This window comes from Echinops telfairi, unplaced genomic scaffold (genome assembly GCF_000313985.2).
Source record: "Echinops telfairi isolate 266 unplaced genomic scaffold, ASM31398v2 ScPeMD7_7468;HRSCAF=8506_0, whole genome shotgun sequence".
Taxonomy (NCBI): domain Eukaryota; kingdom Metazoa; phylum Chordata; class Mammalia; order Afrosoricida; family Tenrecidae; genus Echinops; species Echinops telfairi.
Window position 1 is genome coordinate 39,146,714 of NW_022111369.1, and position 14,037 is coordinate 39,160,750.

Here is a 14,037-nt window from a genome sequence, read left to right on the forward strand (position 1 = left end):
GAAAATTTTTTTCAAACCAGTGACTTTCTAAAGGTAAGCCTTTCACATTACAAGGTGGTCTATGCAGTGCTATAAAATTAAATCTCTAAAAGATCGAACTCATTTTGCTAATCACTTGCTCCAAACATGTGAGACCTTCTCCATTGCTCACAGGGCAGGTTCTTCTTAACGTGACTAAGAATGTAAGGTCCTCCATAATTCACACCTAACATCCCGGCACAGGTTCTGTTTCCAAAGAGGAGTTTGTTAGAAAGATGTCATCAGAGAATAACATTTAAAATGCCCAAACCCACTGCCAACATGTCTATCCTCATTCATAGAAACACTATAGGACAAAGGAGAGATACCACATAATGCTGCAAAGGTTAGAACTCTTTATGGAAGCAGAGGGGCACCCTTTTTCTTTCACAAGAAGCATGTGGCCTGAACTGTTGACCTTTTGGTTAGCAGCCCAGCACTGTATCACCAGGATTCCTCCAAATAGAGAATTTGAGACCATAAATTAATTATAAAGCTGCCTTTGTCAGTATTGGTTAAGCCATAAACCTTTGCATCAATTCCAACTCAGAATGAGCTTACAGAAGCTTTCTGAGACTGTAAATTGAGACTGAATATTTTTAAGGGATCAGGCAGTCTTTCTCTTGTGGAGTGGCTGATGGGTTTGAACCACAGACCTTGAAGTTAGCAGCCGAACATCTAATCCACAGCCTGATCATGATTTCTTGTCAGAATAGGTTAGGGTAGTTAGGATATGCTATTTTATCAAAAGGGCCAAATCCCAGTTACTTGTTATAAAGGATTATATCTCAGTAATGCAATTTCCCCACAGCAGGTTGACTGTGGTTTTATTTATCTTGGAGCTAGTCGACTGTTTAGGAGGCTTTATCTGAAACACTCATGATTATCGTGCCGGGAGGAAAGAGAGCATGGCCAAACACTAGATCCAATCATTTACTTCTGACTGAAAGTGATACTTATAACATTCATTCAGAATGTATTAGTCCAAAAAAGTCCCATGGCCAAGCCTGAAATCATTGAGGCGGGAAAGTATAATCCTACTCTGAGAAGCACAGCAGGTATTTGTGGGCAGGCGCCCAAGCTGTCAAGAACAGCCAAAGTTTCCGAGCTGATCGCTCAGTAAAAGAGAGAAGTAGAGAAAATAATCCTAAGTGAATTTTTATACTATAAAAGATTTGATAAGCAATGTGGTTCACTGCGATGCACCAATTAAAGGTATTCTTGAGAATTAAAACCACAAATCCTTCTACCAAAAATAGAACCTTCCCTTCAATTGGTAACATAATCTGATTTTTATTTAGGAAATGGTCCCTCCTACACTCTATGTGTTGCTAGGATATTAAGCCAACCATCTAGTTACCACTCCCACCTCCCAAACTTTAACCAAAGATGAGCTTCAAATGTGACCACTTTCAACTCATGGGACTGAAAATCATGAACAGGAGAAGTAAAGATGAAGGGCCCTCGGGTTTTAGTCACTATCTTAATGCCCACTGCATAGCCACATCACTGAACTTTTTTCTCTGAACCTGAGCTAACTTGTTTTCATCCAATAAATTCATCAGAAATGTTTATTTAGTTCGTCAGATTTGGTTTCTACTATTCAAAACCAAAACTCGTTACTGAGGCTCTCCATGCGGCAACTTCTTGGTTGTTTTCAATCTTTGTTTAACATTACAGAAAAATCATAGTTTGATCACCATCCTCAATCCCACAACACCAAAGCCAGCATTGTAAGCTTTGTCTGAATCCTTCCGGGTTATTTCATATGCTTATATCCCTATAAACTAATACCATTTGGTGAGTTGTTCATTGTGTTACATATTTTACAATATTCTGTTTCATGGCTGTTTATTGTTGTTTTCCCTGGGAATGAATGCTTATGATAGTGTCAAGGGTAATCAAAATTATTCCCAGGAATACTAGTGTACTAGACATAAAATTCCAAAAGATTAGACTACTCCTACATAATATTCCCTAGTAGGGGAGGAACCTCAAATATCCTACCAGATCTAATTGCAAGTTTTATAGTTGGTAGGGCGCCTAGAGATCATTGAGCCTAATGAAGCTTTCAGTCGATGCTTTGAATTGAGGCAGTGCCTGAGTCAGGAAGAGAGTGATAGGTGAGCAGTAGAATTCTTACCGCTCTTGAACATTTCCTATGGCATATATTGTTATCTCCTTCCCTACAAAGATGAAAGTCACAATTTTTACCTAAACGTAATTTTTCAGAAAAAAAGACTGCCTTTCTTAGCCTCCCATACAACTGTATATACCCGTATGACCTCTTTTCCACAGTGGGAATCAAAATAAAATTAATATATCACCTCTAGAAAGTGCCTTTAGGGAGCCCTAGTGGCATAGAGGGTAACTTGTTGGGCTGCTAGCCAAAGGTCAGCAATTGGAGGGTTTGGTTCAACTCACTTTCTTGGGACAGTTAATATACTGAAGGTCCTTCCTACTCACACTGGCTGCTGGTCCAAAGTCAACCAGCTCCTCCCCAGGAGAAAGATGTGGTTTTCAACTCCCATAATGAGTTACAGTCTCAGAAACCCACAACGACAGTTCTACTCTGTCCTATGCTATAGATGTGAGTAGGAAATGACTCTATAAAAAGTGAGATAATAGTGTCCTTAAAGTGGAGAGGAGCATTCTTTTTCTGTAGCTGAAAGTGTTATGATGACTGTGATAGTTTTTTTTATTGTTGTTGTTTTGGGGTGTGTTTTTTGCCAACATGGCTCCCATATGGACATGTGAGTGGGGTTTAGCCTATCAGGTTGCAGTGTGATTGGAGGGTGACAGAGATAAATGACTCTCTGAGGCAGGCCTCTTTCTTTTTCTCCCTGATGTTCCAACTAGCACACTGCTGCCTGACTTAGCTGCTCTGCCTCAACCGTGTGCTGTGCTACCTGTGGGCCGAGCCAACCCGTGGATCATGTAGTCCCGCTGGGCATCACTGCATCTTGAGGCTCTATTCGACCTGCTTAGCTACGATACTGCACTGCTAGCCTCTCCTACACCTCGACATCTCATAGCCCTGCTGTTGCTGCCCCCACCTTGCCATGTCTTCTGCCTGCAGTGACTGCTCATCTTGCCTACAGTCAGATTCCATACTTCTGCCAACCACTTCACTGTCTGCTTCCTTGACTTTGGACCAGCAGCCAGTGTGAGTAGGAAGGACTTCAGTATATTAACTGTCCCAAGAAAGTGAGTTGAACTAAACCCTCTGTACTGCTGTGTGGATTAATTAGCTGTTGTATTCCTTCTCCCTGTATAAACTTATCCTTATATCTATACATTATATATTCACAAGTGTCCTGGGTTTGTTGCTCCAGAGAACCCTGCTTAACACAATGATTTTACCTCTAGTTTCCATCTTGGACTTAAAGAATCATCCACTATCATAAAAACAGAAAGGAAGAGTCAGAGTCATTGATACCTTAGAGCAGGCATCCTCAAACTATGGCCCGTGGCCACATGCAGCCCACCAAGGACATTTATGTGGCCTGCTGGGTGTTTTTGCCCCGTTTGTTTTTTTACTTCAAAATAAGATATGTGAAGTGTGCACAGGAATTTCTTCATTATTTTTTTAAAAACTATAGTCTGGCCCTCAAACAGGTCTGAGGGACAGTGAACTGGCCCCGTTTAAAAAGTTTGAGGACCCCTGCTTTAGAGTACCCACTCAATCTTGATTGACTTCCTCTGGACTTTTGGATATGAAACAGAAAAGAATATCTATGTTGTTTCAGCCACTTTCATCTTGGGTTTCTCGATAGTTTCAACCAAATCTAATCGAGACAAATACTTCTCATATGAAATTTGCCCAAGATTCTGAAAAAGATGATGCTGCAGGATTGACTTGGAGATCAACATGGACTTGAACTTTATCTATAATATTATAGGGACTGATCAGGAGACTGTATTAGTAATGCAATTAAATAATTTTTTAAAAGAATCAGAAAGTTCATCTTAAAGATATAGTAGTAATTAAATTGAAATACAAGATGGGAGGTTAAGTCTTTAATTTCCATTCATTTATCAACTAATTAGAATCTGGATTTACTGTAGGTTAAATGATCTCTAGCCCCTATACCAGCTGCAAAACTTGCAATTTAAAATAATAGTATTGTATTATCAGTCAACAAACATCATTTAATTTAAATTAAGTCTAAAACATGAAACCATTATGCTGGAAATGCACTGAGATCATATTGTTATTTTATTATTACTAGTCAAGTCTTACATATACACACTGACATTTATCACTTAAAACCACTATAATGAAGATAGATGTATTTTTATTGAAAAATCCAGAATGCAAAGGATAAGGGTCCATTGCCACTGAGTTTTGTTCAACAGAGAATATAAAAAATAATTTTTATGCTATAACATATCTTGAGAAGCTGAAACTTTTCAACAAGAGGAAATATTGGGAAAGAAAGTTTGTTGCAAGATGTGTGGTAAGAAATTCTTCCATCGTTAACATGCATTATTCTTATTTAACAAGGTTTATTTAACATTCTTTGACCTGAGAAATCTTGCTTAAATAAATATTAAAAAAGGAGTTATTTCCTCTAGAGGTGAAGTAGGTATGCTACAAAATCTTAGTGTTATAAATTTTATATCAGCAAATACTCCATTTCTGTTATATATATTCTGCTATGCTCTTTTCTAAATGGAGTAAGAGGTATATGATATGTTAATTTTTACCAAATCCATTTAATCATTAGCTAAAAGTACTTATGTAATCCTACATGACTGACTCTAAACATTCTTAATCTTCAACAATTAATTGTAACTATTGGTTTTATGAGTTAATTATGTTGTGTGTGTATCACAACCTTTCATGTTATTAGATTAGCGTTCCAAGAAAAGAAAACAACACTAGAAAATCTGCTGAAATACAAAGCAATTTTCAAGTTTGCAAGGGGCTGTTGTTATGGATTAAATTGTGCCCCCCTTAAAACATTTGTCGCCTTGGCTGGGCTATGATTCTTAATGGTTTTGCAGTTATGCAATGATTTAATCACCACTGCTGCAGTGATCTGAGGGATCTCTGGTGGCATAGTGGGTTACACACTAGGATATTAACTGAAAAGTCAACAGTTCAGCTCCATCAGTCTGTGCCACGAGAGAAAGACGAGGCTTTCTATTACTATAAAGGGGTACAGCCTCGCAAAGTCAGAGGGGGCAGTTATACTCTGTCTTATAGATTTGCTCTGAGACGGAACCCATTTGATAGCAGTGAGAGATGTGACCTAATGTGATCAGCCCTGATTTAATACATGGGTAGTAGGATGGGTTGCAGTGCCTTTATTTGGGTCACAGCCCTAAGCAAAAGTAGGGGGATTCCAATGGGATGTAATCCTCATAAACCACTTTCTTCAGAATGGGGGCTGCATCACTTTTTTAACTTATAAGAGTTAAAAGAGGGGAGAAAGAGTTCAAAGACAGAGAGACTCACCACCAATAAGAAAGAAGAGCTGTCAGTGGAGCACTTTACTTTGAACCCAGGGTCCTTGTGTTGTGAACCTCCTATACCCAGAGGAAGACTTGATGCCAAGACATTTGGAGATTTCAAAGAAAATCAATACCACAGGTGTTAAAAGAAGACAAGAATCTTCCCCCACAGCCAAAAGAGAGAGAAAAAGTCTTCCCTAGCCCTTTGAATTTGCACTTTTTGCCTCCTAAATTATGAGAGAAAAACTTCTGTTTAAAGTCATCCACCTTTGACATTTATTTTATAGAAGCACTAGATAATAAAAACAATTGTTAATCTAAAAATGTCCTTTAAAAGTATGGCATTCCACAGAGGTTTGACCAAACTGCACCCGTTGACAAGGTAACAGTCTCATCATGGCACTGAATCCAGCTCTTCAGAAGTGAAAGGCTCTTGGGTTTGGATGCATATAATCAGACTACTTCTAAGGAACTCGCCATTGCAAATGATTTTATTGGCTGCATAATTGGTATCAAGGCACCAAAATCAATGAGATCTGTCAGATGACCAAGGTGCAGATCAAAATTGAAAATTCAATCGTAGGATCTTCTGCTGCTTAGGTTACCATCACAGGGTCTGCTGCCAGCAATAGCCTGGCACAATATCTAATCAATGGCCAGCTTTTTGCACATACAGGTGGCTTGGGGAGCAACGAGTCCAATGCACATTCCTCCAGACTCACATTCTGCTCTTCAACAGCAACCATGATCCACCTGAGAGTTTGTGAATAGTAAACTATTCCAAGTTTTAAGTTATTTGAAAATTTTCTCTTTCTACACTTAAATATTTTTCCCTAAGAGTTTCTTTATTTTAAAGATTGAAAATATTTTCAGTATATATTTATGGCTTCTTAATCATCTCAAATTTGTAAATGCACACTTGGTAATGTTTTAATAGCCATATCTGTTTAGTTTGTAAACATATTCTAAAAACTAGTTTTAGAACAATAATTAAGAAGTAAAATCTGGGATTAAAACTATTCTAAAATCAACACTTTCTATCTATGGAATGTTAATTTTGTACTATTCTCTGCTAAGTATTTTCTAACATTTTCAATTATCCACAAGTCAAGTTTCTAGAGGAGATTATGTTTATTTCCACTTTAGAGATGAATGAAGACATTTAATTATAAACCAATCATTAGTTTAAGCTTTCAATTTTGATATCATTGATTCTGAGATATCACTAATTCTGAAGCCTCATTTTACATGAACACATCATTCGTATTATATATAAAGACAAGAAAGAAAGAAAAGATCAAAATGGATGTCAGAAGAGACTGAAACTTGCTCTTAATCTTGGAGTACCTAAGAAAAATGGTAGAATTGATAAAGTAAAAGAGCTGAACAGAAAATTTCAAAAGGAATCCCTCTAAAAGACAAAGTGAATTATTATCATGAAATGTGCAGAGTTCGAATTGGAAAACCAAAAAGGAAGAATACACACAGCGTATCTTAAACTGAAAAAAAAAATCAAGCCTTGAGTTGCAAGATTGAAATACTCTTTGGGCAAGATATTGAACGATGCAGGAAGCATCCAAAGAAGATGGAAAGAATATACACAGTGGCTAAACCAATCAACATCCAATGATTTCAAGGGATAGCATATGATCAAGAACTAATGGTACTGAAGAAAGAAGGCCAAACCACACTGAAAGTATTATCCAAAAACAAAACTCCAGAAATTGATGGAATACCATTTGAAATATTTCAACAAGTTGATAAAGCACTGGAAGCACTTATTTATCTATGCCAAGAAATTTGGAAGACAACTACCTAACCAACTAACTGGAAGAAACCCATATCTGTACCATTCCAAAGAAAGGTGACCCAACAGAATGCACAATCCCAGAGCAATATCATTGGTATCACACGCAAGTTAAATATTGCTGATGATCATCCAACTATGGTTGTAGCAGTACATTGACAGGGAGCTGCCAGAAAGTCAGGTCAAATTTTGAAGCGAATATGGAACAAGTGATATTATTGCTGATGTCAGATGGATTTTGACCACAAATACAGAATACCAGAAAGATGTTTACATATGTTTTACTGACTATGCAAAATTGTGTGTATTATAAGAAACTATGGATAACCTTGAGAAGAATGGGAATTCTAGCACACTTAATTGTGCTCATGCAAAACCTGTTCATGGATCTAGAAGCAGTTGTGTGGAAAGAACAGAGAATACTGCAGGGTTTAAAATCAGGAGAGGTGTGTATCATTGCATGAGTCCGAAGAAGGATTTATGGACTAGTATTGGGCTTATGGACTTGACCTGGAATTGACTGTGATATTTTCCTGATATATAACTACTTCTGGATATAAAGCTCTGTCTTACACATATGTGCATGTCAGTGAATTTGTTTCTATAGTCAACCTGGGCTAAAACAATCCCTATACTTAATCAATCTGTATCTTGAGCAATTACCCAGAATATCTGGATTATATGAAGAACTAGGTATCATAATTGGAGGAAGGATTATTAATAACTTGTGATATGCAGATGACACAACCTTGATTGCTGATAATGAGAATAACATGCACATGCTGATGAAGATCAAAGATGGCAGTCATCCGTATAAATTATAACTCACTGTATAGAAAACAAAAATCCTCAAAACTGGACCGATAGGTAGCATCATGGTAAACAAAAAAGATTGATATGAAGGATTTCATCTTGCTTAGATCCATAATCAATGCTCATGGAAGTAGCAATCAAGAGATCAAACAACACATTGCACTGGGTATATCTGCTGCACAAGACCTCTTGAAGCTGTTGAAAAGCAAAGGTGTTGCTTAGAGGACTAATGTGCACCTGACCCAAGCCTGTTCTTTTTACTTACCTCCTATGCATGTCAAAGTTGAACACTGAATACAGACCACTGAAGAAACATGTATGCATTTCAATTATAGTGCTGGCCAACTATATTTTAAAAACCTCAGACCACCAAAGGAGTCCTTGGGCTGCAATCCACAAGGTTAGCAATTCAAAGCCACCAGCCACTTTGTGGCACAAATACTCCTATTAAGAGCTACAGTCTCAGAAACTCCAGGGACAGTCATCCCCAGTTCTACATCCATTCAATGACAATGAGTTTAGTTTGATTTGGTTAGACTGCTGAAAACAACAAACAGAACTATCTTGGAAGAAGTAAAAGCAGAATACTCCTGAAAAGCAAGGTTCGTGAGATTTTGTCTTATCTACTTGGTACACGTTATCAGGAGAGATCAATCCCTGGAAAAGAACATTATTCTTGGTAAACCAGAGGAGTACAGAAAAAGAAGCAGACCCTCAACAAGATGGATTGACACAGTGGCTGCAACAAGGCACTAAAATATAAGAACAGTTATGGAGATAGGGCAGGACTTAGGGGTGTTCTGTTCTGCTGTACACAGGGCATCAATGAGTCAGAACCAACACCACAGCTCATAAGAACAAGAGCATGCACCCACTCTTCACTTATTAACATGATTAAATTTCAAAACTAAGTCATTATGCAAAATCATCAGGAGCTTCATCCTCTTTTGGGCAGTGGTGATGCCATCTGGTGTTCAGTATCCGACTGGTCTTCACTGTCCATTTTGGCGTATACATGGCATGGTCAGACACTCTTCCCCACCATGAGTTTCCCAACATTCCAGAGTCCCTAGACTTTAGGGGTGAGCCATGGTGGTGGTCAGGTGTGGCTCACCATCTATTGTCTCCCACCAGTGGCTTGCTCTGATGAACCCACTTTGTTCTCATGTGCCCTGCCCCCTGCATTCTTCAAAATCCTGAGTGGGCACTTTCACTTTGCTTCTTTTCTAACTGCCTCCCCCAAACCTCCCTGGCACATTAAGGCTCTCGATCCACACCCTCCATTGCCAGATCAAGATATCAAGGAAGAATGGGGAAGGACATCCAATGACTAGTCAGTTGTCCTTTAAGTGACTGGTCATCGCCAGAGTCTCATATGTCATTCAAGTTGGGGTCCACTGACAGTGGACTAGGCCTGGCCACAGATCCTCATGGGGCCCAGACCATTGGAGGCACCACCTGAGTATTTTTCAATTGTCACAAATGTAAAATGTGACTAGAGTAGATATCATTTTATCTTCTTAAGAAATAAGCACAACTTAGCTATGAAAATATATTTCACAAATAGCTTTATAGTCCATGAGCATGTTAACTGACAGAAATACAGGTTTGTGTCAGATTACATAGGCTTGAAATTTTTTAGAGCATGATAGAAAATTGCTTGCACACTTGATAAACATGATTTTTATCACAACATGTGGTTTTAGACAATTCATTTGATAGTGAAATATGGGAGATATGTACCATTTATTATGGTGAAAAATATACAACAGAACACTAATTCAATAATTTTTACTGTGTAAAAAATGTTACTGTGTAACAGTAACATTTATTACATTTTCAAGCTGTGCAACCATTCTCACCGTGGAAAGTAAATCTTTAGAGTTTTTGTTGTTTTAAAAGAGAAAATGAGCTTGTGCATTTGCTCCAGGACACGACGATTTTGCTTTGTATAAATTAAGGGGGGGGGGGCGGCGGATCCTACTTTTCTTCAACTAAAATATTTCATAAATATCTCTCAAATTGCTAAACCATAACATTCCTTTTAACAATTTATTATTGTGTATTTTCTCCTTTTTTCTGTAAGTCATTGTCTGCATTTTATTTCCTCTACCCATATTATATTTTTGCTTGCTTTATCACCTCTTTTATGCTACTTGGAACTATTTTGAGTTTTCTTTTGTGGGAAACGTTAGCACATTTTTACCCCCTGTTTACAATATAGTATATTAAATTACTAAATCAGCTAGGATTAGCTTAATACCATTTTGGTATTCAAGTAGCTTTCACAGATAAGGGCAAGGTAAATACAGTGATATAAGATCTTGGTATTTTCTAATTCACTAAATATTAATCACAAATGATTCAATTTCAAGTTTGGAATTTAGTGTGTAAGTCTCAAGGCACTTAATGTGTTTTCTAGATCATCAAAATGTCAAACTAATTGGAAATATAGGAGTACTTCTAATAGAATAATGTATGTCTGCATAAAATTAACTGATCAGGCCACATAGGCTTTATTTTAGGACCACACTTATTTTTATTATTCTACTTTTAAAAAATAATTTTCACCATCCACTTTGCCCCCAAAACTTTGGAAATTGTTACATTAGCAGACAATGAATATGTAATTAAAACCAAAAATTTGAGTTTAAGTATTAAGACTTTAATAAATGTGATGGTAATACTTCTTATATTTTCATGAATCTGGTATTAGAATTCAATGAAAATTTTAAATACTATTGAATAATTGTTCACATATAAGAATTACAAAAATGGGAGAGAATTTCAAATTATATCATTCTAATTCTATATTATTTTGCTAGACTTTTATAGTTTTTTTATGACTTATTACGCACACTATGAAATTATTTTTGGCCTAATACTAGACACGAGGCAAAAAGATAACTAATGAAAATTTCAAGTTTTTCCCATTCAGTGTCAATTAAACAGGAAAGCCTATCTTTAATGTCACAGTAATTAATTTTTATAAATTCAATAGGGAAAAAAAGTCCAGCTGAATACTATGTGTATTTTTTAAGCCTCATTTATTTTTTTAATTATAAACCCTTCTTGTTGAATTTTCATTTCCTCTTTATATAGTTTTTCAAATGTCCTTAGTGAGGTCGGTCAGGATTATACTTTCAGACCATGTTTTCATGAAATATCCAGAAGGTCAACCATTTTTATTCCAATGGCTCTCAAAAAGGAAGATCAGTACTGAGAATATAAGAAACATTCATTTGTAAGAAGAAATAAGGATGAAATTTGTGCTGAAAAAGAAACAAGTGGCACCATTTCCCACAACCTTTCCTTTGTGACAGAGGTTTTTAATGATCAAAGATGGTAAAACTATCAGCGTCTCTGAGGAGGGAAGACCTTTACGAGAGCACATAGAACATCGAGAGGTGCTAACCTACACACTAGCCAGCTGTTTCTTCGCACTTTCCATCTCGAGGAAAACCCAATGGTAGTTATAAAATCTGTAGTATCCTGTGTTAGTCAAATTATACTCCCTTTTGATGAAAGCTTTTCCTTTTCTTTGGGGAAACAAAATGGGTTGGCTTCTGTATGAAAAAAAAAATGTCTCTGAACACATCTTTTGCATATTTGACATGTCCCTAATTAATCCTCAAATATGACAGGTTATGATGTTCTCACACTTAGGAAGAACAGGGTGCTTAAAGAGTTAAGAGCTGTGCTCAGTCCCTGAGTGGATTTAGTTTATCTTGAAAACATACAATAAAACATAAACTTGTTTTCACTTTCCTTCAGAAGGTAACACATTATTTATCCTGATTTGCCATATTTTTCCTCATTTAAATTTTATCTACAGTAAAAGCAAATGAGAAAAGAGCAAGGAGAATTATTCTTTGTCCGGTATGAATGCCTCCATACTCCTGACTATGGGAATCAATGTTAACACTCCTTAGAGCTTGAAACTGGTCCTGCTTAGCACTTGAAACCAATGAGGTCTTTTTCTCTCTCTTTTTTTTTCTTTAGGGAAGAGTGTGAACGCAGTCCCCCACTACCACAAATGATGCAGTCGAGCTTCCCACATTTGGGAAAATCACAGGGGTCAGCACATCCGGAGTGTAATGGATAAGCCTCGCCCTGGGAAAACCACCTTCGTGATCATGGTATCTCCCCTGCCAGGTAAGCATTACCAATGAGGTCGTAAAAGTCACTGTTTTATTTTTATTTTTTTAATCATTTTATGAGGGGCTCATACAACTCTTATCACAATCCATACATACATCAATTGTGTAAAGCACATTTGTACATTCATTGCCCTCATCATTCTCAAAAAATTTGCTCTACACTTAAGCCCCTGGCATCAGCTCCTCATTTTTCCCCTCCCTCCTCCCTCCTCCCCAGGGAGGAGGTTATATGTAGATCCTTGTAATTGGTTCCCCCTTTCCAACCCACTCTCCCTCTATGCTCCCAGTATCGCCACTCACATCACTGGTCCTGAAGGGATCATCCGCCCTGGATTCCTTGTGTTTCCAGTTCCTATCTGTACCAGTGTACACCCTCTGGTATAGCCAGACTTGTAAGGTAGAATTTGGATCATGATAGTGAGGAGGTGGGGATGAGGAAGCATTTAAGAACTAGATGAAAGGTGTCTGGCTCATCTCCTCCCCGAGACCCCTCTGCAAGGGGATCTCCAGTGGCCTGTGTTCTTGCATTGAGGGAGTACTTGAGTGGAAGCCCAATGTCCATCTGCTACCTTAACACTAAACCTATAAATATATGCACATAGATCAATTTCCCCATCATCATAAATAAGTATATTTACATATGTACATACCTGCATCTAGACCTCCACAAATGAGTCCTTTCCTCTATTTCCTTTTACTTTCATTATTTCCTCTCAGTTAAATTACCCTTGCTCAAGCCCTACCAGGCCTCTTACACCCTCCCCATAACTGATTTTGGATCACTTGTTGTTCCCCTGTCCCTGAGTTTGTTAACACCACTTCCTTTCCCCCAACTCCCCCTTTCCCATATCCCCCCCGGAACCGTTGGTCCTGTTGTTTTCTACTCCAGATTGTATATCCAGGTATGTTCCCTTCTTGATTCGCTGTTTTGCAAAGTTCAGGCCGCATTGCTTCCCCACCATGTGACCCCAGAAATATCCACTGTCACAGTCTGCTCCAGTAAGAAGACAGCGTGACATGTGCTGTTGTCATTTGCCTAGTCCCCTCTGTGTCCCATTAGCTCCCCATAGGGACTTCATCGTCAGAGCCTGATGTGCAGGTGTGGGGTCCAGTCCAGTCTGGCTCTCTTCCTCTTCCTCCCTCCAGGCCTGCCTCCATGTGGGTGTGGCATCCTGGCCCCTCTCCCCAACCTGTAGGTTCAGTTCTGCTCTCCACCACACCCACATCCAGCCCTGTAGCTCTCTCCTTTCATGCATCCTTCCATGTGGCCACGCTATCCTCATGGTTTGTTGCATCATAGTAGCATCTGCATGCCCACTCAAGATTCTGTGGCGGTATTCCATAATGCTAACCTTCCTGCCATTATTGCTGAAGACAAATGGGTGCATAAGCAAATGTGGTAAAGAAAGCTGATGGTGCCTAGCTATCAAAATATATAGAATCGGGGATCTTAAAGGCTGGAAGGTTAACAAACAGCCATCTAGCAGAGAAGCAACCAAGCCCACATGGAAGAAGCACACCAGTGTAGTATTAAATAAAATTGCGCGGACGGAGGGTGAGGTGCCAGCCCCACCTGGTACTAGAACTCACTGGTTCAGTAATACTACTTCTGGGTTCAGTAATGCACAATTGTATGGTTGGGATATATAAGCATTTTATTAAAGTCATCAAGAGCATGAGAGATATTACAATAATACAGTCAGACATGTTACATAGTACAATCGCTCACCTTAGCCCAGCTTGGTGGTCCACGTGGAGAGAGGGGGAAGGGAAGGAGGG

General features: G+C 38.3%; 1 protein-coding gene and 1 non-coding gene across 2 annotated transcripts in view; both read right to left on the reverse strand.

Annotated features, from left to right (window-relative positions):
* CFAP299 (cilia and flagella associated protein 299) overlaps window positions 1-14,037 on the reverse strand; it is a 683,777-nt gene that overhangs the window by 480,629 nt on the left and 189,111 nt on the right. The gene's annotated exons all lie outside the window — the stretch shown is intronic.
* LOC115873422 lies at window positions 12,098-12,261 on the reverse strand. Its single transcript, XR_004048419.1, has one exon. It is a non-coding gene; the product is annotated as a U1 spliceosomal RNA (small nuclear RNA).